Raw genomic sequence first — 7990 nt, 5'->3', positions numbered from 1 at the left:
TTTTATTCCTTTCTGGGGGGGGGTGAGGGTAGGGTTTGGAAGATGGATCTTCATAAAAATAAAATGAAGTTTAATTTTTAAAATACTTGTTGATTTATTGATTGAGAGATAGAGGACTAACAGCAAGGAGTTTTATTTTATTTATTTATATTTATATTTAATTTTATTTAATCTCTACTTTCTGGACTAAACGAATGGTCCCAACTCACCTTTTCAGGTTGGTTCTCCAGGATTTGACTTCTTCAGATTCAGACTACTCTATGGGCTCGTACCCTATAGCTCAGGACCCTCCACCAATATGTTTGATAAACTTTAATAGTTAGCCAGAGCATATTTGTAGAAAAATTAGAAGAACTCAATAAGGAGGCACTGGATTAGAAGATGCTTGAGGAAGAATAGATTGAGATCTTTTAGGAGATGAGAGGGAAGGGAGCACAGCTAAAGGCAGATGGATGAGATTTAAGGAGCAGGGAAACATCTGCTGTAGCTAGACAGGAGGATGGAATGGCTGGTGGAATTATGTTTAAAAATATAATAAATTCTGGGAGAAGCAATTTTCTGAGCCAGACTCATGACTCCTCTCATCCAAAGACCTGAGATGTGAACTGCCCAAGGCTGTTATAATCCACACACAAAAAAAATCAAATTACATACACCCTCCCCAAAAGAGGGTGGTAATCAGCTCAATGTTTCTTCAGAAGGAAAAAGCCAGTTTCCCCTTTTAGAAAGTTTCTTTCTTCCAGAAAGTCAGGTTGTTTCCTTATCTTTCTTATGAAGAGGGGGAGGAATCATGTAGTCCCCCTGTTCTAATATAGTAATAGCCATAACTATTTGGGGACTAAAGAAATACCACTGTCTTTAGAAGTCTGGATATATTCTAAAAAGCTAAAGACATGTGCCAACTCTCCTTGGCAATGGTATTTTTGTAAGGCACTTCAAGGGATTTTTAACTTGTTAATTTACTCAGAATATGATTATTGATTATTGATTTTTAAATACAATTATTCAATCAACTAATAATTGAGATTATTCTTTATAATTTATCACCAAAATACTGGTTATCTAATAGGATTACATGCAGAGAATATATAATACAGAGGCATAAAAAAGTGACTATAAATTAAATTACTTAATTAGATTATCTTTTACAATTAGTAAATTGAATTTAGAAATGTAAGGAAAATGTTGAGGTAGTTCAAGTCAGATAGTTTTAATCTTCTCAATGAAGGTCAAGTTAACCAATAGAGAAGTGTGTTTTGCATGACAATAAAAATAAAAAATTTTAAATTAAATTAAATTAAAAAAATTTTAAATGAAGGTGGAGTCCAGGTAATTTGGTGCAAGTAGGGGAGGAAGGAAATTGGAAGATGTTAGGTTCGGGGAGGGACAAAAAAAATAGGAACCTAAATTGTAGGGAGAGAGGAATTTCAAAGATTTTAGAGAAGCCCAGCTGAGGAAAATGAAGTTTCTTTCCTAAATGCACAAATGCCATAGCCTTGTTCTTCTATGTAGTGAGTGAACCATGTATCCAATGTGTCAAATCCCCACTGCTCTTATTTTTCTTTCTTTGGGGCTGATTTTATTTATATATTGAATTTTGACAGTAAATCCTTCATTTAAAGCCCAAAGGTTTTGAATCTTCCATTTAAATAATGGAAGGAGCAAAATTTTAGGATATGAAACAAACAGGGCTTAGCACTGTACTAGCACTTTTATTGTTTATATTTTATTTTCTTCTTAATTACTTAACATTCTTTTTTTAAATAAACCCTTACCTTCTGCCTTAGAATCAATAACGTGTATTTGTTCCAAGGCAGAAAAGCAATAAGGGCTAGACAATGGAGCTAAGTGACTTGCCCAAGGACACACAGCTAGGAAAGGTCTAAAGCAGTGGTTCCCAAACTTTTTTTTGGCCTCCCACCCCCTTTCCAGAAAAAATATTACGTAGCGCCTCCTGGAAATTATGAAACTATTTATTGAACTCAGAATAGAATGTAATAAAAAAGTAAGTGTGGCCATCACCGCCTTCCTGGATCGCTGCAGCACCCACCAGGGGGCGGTAGCGCCCACTTTGGGAATCACTGCTCTAAAGCTATATTTGAAGCCAGGACCTCCTAGCTCTAAGCCTGCCTCTCAATCCACTGAGCTATCTAGCTGCCCCCCAACAAATATATTTTTAAATATTGCAAATATTGATGGTTTAACAGCAAGAGACCCAAGTATTGACTTAGAAAACTACAAATTAAGGTATTTTTATTGTATGTTGCTTTGTATTTTTATTTATTTTATTAAACATTACCTAAGTAGATTTTTTTAGAAACTTTTACCTTCCATCTTAGAACAATTCATTCCAAGAATGAAAAATAGTAAGGTCTAGGCAATTGGGGTTAAGTCAGCTAGGAAATATCTGAGGCCAGTTGAACCCAGGCCAGGCTTGGCATTTAATCCATTGTGCTACCCAGCTGCCCCTCTAAATAGATTTTAATCTGGTTGAAAGGGGGAAATCTGAGCTTTTCCAGGCAGTGAGCTTGACACCTTTAGGCAGTAGATAGGGAGCTAGCATTAGAGTGAAGAAAACTCTGCATGACCTTGGGCAAGTCATCTTACCTTTTAAGTATCCCAGAAAACTCTTTCAGGCTTTAAATGGTAGAGCACATGCCAACCAATATTGACAAAGAGAGTTTTCTCACTGGAAGTTCCCTCTGCCAGTGAAATTACAGATTAACCAAAATGTACCCAGCAGAATGGACAGGATGACAAATGTTGCTGGTCAAAGGGAAAATGAATATCTATTGACACTAGCTAACTCAAAACTGTCCATCTTCTTTTAGTGGTATCTGTAAGATGGTCTGAAATCTCTCTTATTTTGATTGACTATACAAAAGACATCAATATCGTCAATGGGTTTTTCAAGGGGAAAAAATCCCCGAAAAGTCTTAAGGTTTGGCTCCTTGCTGAAGTAATTTTTGGCAAATACAACCATAGAGACATACAACAGAGGTAGATTGCTAAATATCATGCTTTAATCATATGAAAAAGTATATTTAAACATCCATAGTGTGTCAACTAGGTAGAGAACAGTGGACATAATACAGTCAAAAATCCCTTGTGCCATTCTTTTCTTTTCTTAAAAAAAAAAAAAAATCCTTACCTTCGGTCTTACAGCCAATACCCAGTATTGGTTCCAAAGCAGAAGAGTAATAAGGGGTAGGCATTTGGGGGTTAAGTGACTTGCCCAGGGCCACACAGCTAAGAAGAATCTGAATTCAGATTTGAACCAAGGATCTCCTGTCTCTTTTGTATAATTATCCTAAAATCCAAGGTTTGAGATCTTTTAAAGCAATTTTAGGAAAAGTAAATCACCAACACCCCGAATCAAGAAAGTAGATCTTCTGGAGAAGATGCTATAAGAATGCCTACAGAAATCATACACTACATCAAGAGATCCAGAGTTAACTTTGGGATATAATGAACTGAACTGAAGGGGTTGAACCTATCATTTATTTTGAATGTAAACCCTTATGCTTAAGGGGAATGCCCCCTAATTGGCTTTTTGTCAATATGTCTATCAACCACTTTTTGTTTTTTTTTCTCCTTCCCTCTTCTACCCCAAATTGTTGTAATTCTCTCTATGTAAGGTGCAATATTTTATATACCTCTAATAAGAGAATCTTTAAATGAATAGGCTCCGTATGTAGAATGATTCACTGGGGAGACCTGTCACCTGTCATGTTAATCTCCTAGAAAAACTCAGGTGAGGAGATTTAATATGCTGGTCTTCCAAAGAATCAAAGGGGTGATTGTGTGAAGGAAATTTATTTTTCCTCCCTCTCCTGAGGTCACACCCTTGACCTCATCTCCTTTGGACCCAGGAGACCAGGACTGTGTGAAGGAAATCATTGGGTGAATTGAGTCACGAGGATAGAATGGCAGCTGGAAAAACGCAGCAGGGGAGTCAGGGGGTCACGAGATGGGGGCGGGGAGAATATCCCCCACATTGCCCCCTGTACTGCCCCCCCAGTGGCCCAAGCAAAATAGAAAGCCATAGTTGGCTCTGCAGATGTGATGTGTAAGAGTTAGTGGGTGGAGAATAGGTTTGATAAACTGAGGCAAGAGCAGATTTTGCCCTTGTCTCTTCTGGATTTGTTGCTGCCTCGACTTCTATGTGAGTGTGGCTAGGGGGCCCTAATGGTGGCCCCAGAACAGCAAGCCAAATGGAGCAATAAGGAAACTTATTATCTCTCTCTTCTATATAAACTATTTATCTCTCTCTTTTGTTTTTCCATCTTTTTTTCCTTTATTACTTTTGATTAATAAAGTTATAAATGTATGACCAGTCTCTTAATTTTCACTCTTACACCTATCCTGGCTCTCTATTCCTGAGCCACCAACATGTCTTTTCCTGTATCATTATTTTCTAATGAGGAAGTTGCTAACTTTTGGTTTTTTGTGTGTGTTTTATGCAATCCTTTGAAAGTTTAGTGAAGTCTCTGAACTCATTCTTAGAAGAATTTTTTTTTCTAAAACCATTATGTTTTACCTTAGAATTAATACTAAGTAATGGTTCCAAGTCACAACAGTGGTAAGGGTTAGGCAATGGGAGTTAAATGACTTGCCTAGGGTCACACACACACACATAGCTAAGAAGTGTCTGAATTTAGATTTGAACCAGGACCTCTCTTCTCTGCCTGGCTCTCATTCCACTGAGTCACCTAAATGCCCCCCCCCCCAAATAGTGCTTTAAAATAATCAAAAGAAATAGTAGAGATTAGTTAAAGATGTAATTTTTTTCCTATCTGAGCTCCCAGGATCTCTAAAATCTATCTATGAACTCCTTGGGGATCTGTGGATATCAGGTCAAGAGCCAGTGTTCTAGGGGTAATTTTTATACTTTGCTTTTGCCTAAAAGGGCATCAATATTTCTGAGTCTGTTGTCTCCCCAAAAGTAAATCAGGCATTTCATGATTTATGAATGAGGGAGTAATTTTTATACTTTGTTTTTGCCCAAAAGGGCATCAATATTTCTGAGTCTCCCCAAAAGTAAATCAGGCATTTGATGATTTACAGATGAAGATAGTAGGCGACATTCCTAATCTAAGCAATGGATCCAATTCTATCCTGCCAAAATGGAAGGCCAACGAACTCTTCCAGATCCGAGAGGGGTTACTTACTAAATGAGCCCTCCTGAAACCCTCCCCACGAGGCACTGCCTCTCTCTTTTAGCAATGCCTTCAAGGCCTTTCTTCTTTGTTTCCTGTGTCGAAGTGCTGTCTGTATTCTCCCCCCACATCACAGAACAAACCACTGGCAGACACAGATATAAATGGCAAATCCTGGGTCAGCGTGGAGTAGTTTGGCAACTTAAAAGTTTGTTAGAACCCACCAGGGCTGTTCCACTAGTGACTAGGCAGGAAATCAAAAGCGACCAAACGGGAAGTAGGAGGAGTAGATTCTAGAGGCAGGAAACGTGAGAGCCTGCTGAAGCTTCTACCTAGGCACAGAATAGCCAATTTGGAGTGGTCCTAAGAAGTTTAGAGTTGTCCTTAGTTTGTAGACATGTGCAAAGGGAAAGAAGAGGGGGGGAAAGGACCTAACAAAGCCAGCCCAAGAAGGAAGCCCTGTGTCTCATCACACTAGTAAATGCAGTGTTTCCTACAAAGAGCAGATGAGATGATTTAAATACTTTAGTCATTTGACCATCAGTGGGGGGAGGTGGGGGGCAGAAAAAAATCCATGCACCTAGTACAGTCATTGTACTGTGGAAGTTTGCTAGATCTTGGTCCACTCGGGGCTCCCTGCCCTTCTAGGAGAGTGAGATTGAGTCGCTCTCAAGGACTAGGGCTCATTCCCAGATGCCTTTGCCTTTTGGCCCAAGCCAGAACTATCTGGAGTTTCAACCCTGGAATTCCGCTAAATTAGCATCTAATAGATGAGACCTTGGTTTAGCATTTATTTTTCTTTACCTTTAGCATTCCTGATTCTCTGTGTATCAACCTTTGCTAGAAGATTATATTGTCCTACCCTCCCCAATTCCTTTGTCCAGTTTTTTTGCACTGGTTTGCTTTCCAAAGTCTAGGCTATTTTCTTGTACCTGAGTTCCAATAATGAGTCTTTCTTAATCCCATGAGAGAAAGAGGGGAGGGTCACAGCTAGTCGCATTCCCTTCCCATAACCTAATTTCCAGCCGATCATTTTGAATGCATTTACTATTCTGGGTCTGGTGTATTCCTCTTAGTGATTTTCTGCTATAAAAAGACCTTCTGCTTTAAGGAGTGTTGGGCAATTTAGTGCTCTGGCATTAGGCTCTCCCCATGAGTAAAAGTCCCTGATAAAGATGCCTGATTTACTTCTAAATTCTTGTCTGCCTCAGTTTACATTTTGTATAAACTCTGTCCTGCCTCCGTTTATAGTACTTAACCATATAGGACAAGTAGAGTGAAGCAGCGCTTTCCAGTTAAAGTATCCTATATCATAAAACTAAATATAGGTATTCCTTCTATATTGCAACTATTCCCATTGTGGTTTTGATATATTTAGGGTCAACATAAGGAATTAAATGGGAATGTGGGGAGAGTTTTGTGGAATGTCACAAATGGCAAAGGCCAGCAGATGACACAGAAAAAGTTAAGAAACTCAGAAATACATTCTTAACCCAAGATTTATAATAAGGCACTGTAAATATTCCATGAAAGAAAAAGAAAAATTTCAGACTGTCTTTGGAAACTTTAAAGGGAAGGCCAGAAAATTTTATGAGGATTTTTCAGATTTGGGGGCACCATATCCCTAACCCTGGAGATATGGACGGGACAACTGCAATTTATCAATCAGGTCAGCAAACATGATTGTGGTTCTTTGTCTTGACTTTAAAAGTCTTTTATTTTATTTTCTACTCATGTTAGCATCTTTTTCTCCTTAAGATTCCCAACATCTCCTCAGAATTCCAGTCCCATACTTCTAGATGTGTATTGGATATATCTTTTAGGTCCCATCTCTACCTCAAACTCAGATGTGTACCAAATTGAACTTATCACTTTATCCTGAGGACCTGATGCTCTCCTTAATTTCAATATTACTGTTGTGGTTCCATCATCCTCTCAAGACACATAAGCTAGAAACTTTGAGAGTCATAGGATTTAAATTTCAAAGGGTCTTTCAAGGCCATTCAGTCCAACTCCTCCATTTTATATATGAGGAAAACCAGACTATAAAAGGTAGAGTGACTGACCCAAATCACACAGATGATAATTGACAGAGCTGGGATTTGAACCTAAATCCATTGATTCCCAATCAAGAACTCCTTCCATGATACCACATAGCTTAACTCATTTTTTTTTCTCACCCCTCAATTCAATCAGCTGTTAAGTCCCATTGATTCTAACTCAAAGCACCTCTGGTGTCTATCTCTTCCTTTCCATTTCCACTATCACTTTGGTCCAGGCTCTTATTGTAACTCATCTTCCTTTTACCATTCTCTGTCTGACTGTCTGTCTCCTCTTCATTCACTTTCTCTCTGTGTGTGTCTCTTTGCCTATCTCTGATCCATGCACTGTCTTTCTCATTTATTTCTGTAATCAAGGCATCCTGCTTAGACCCTGCAGAGATTCCCCATGAATTCCTCATCCTGGCATCCAAGGTGTGTCTAAATTTATTTCCAAGCTACCTTAACTGAGTTAACAGATACTAATCCTTTTCAGATACTTTATGGTCAAGTCAAACTGGATGACTAACCATCCTCATTCTGTTTTTAATGCCTAGAATTTCTACCTGTTTAAATCCTTTCCTTCTTTCTAGACTCAACTCAGCTATCCCCTTTCCTATCAAGTCTTCCTGGTTCCTCACAACTAAAAGAGATTCTTCTCTCCTCTAAATCCTAATAGTACTTTTTCTGAATCTCTTTGTGGCACTTATGTTTTGCTATCATGTGTTTTTTTTTAATCTTCCTTCTTCCTCCACTTTTCTATCCATAGACTGCTAGGTGGTATAATGTATA

This window comes from Gracilinanus agilis, chromosome 2 (genome assembly GCF_016433145.1).
Source record: "Gracilinanus agilis isolate LMUSP501 chromosome 2, AgileGrace, whole genome shotgun sequence".
Classification (NCBI taxonomy): Eukaryota; Metazoa; Chordata; class Mammalia; order Didelphimorphia; family Didelphidae; genus Gracilinanus; species Gracilinanus agilis.
This window is presented reverse-complemented; position numbering follows the sequence as displayed.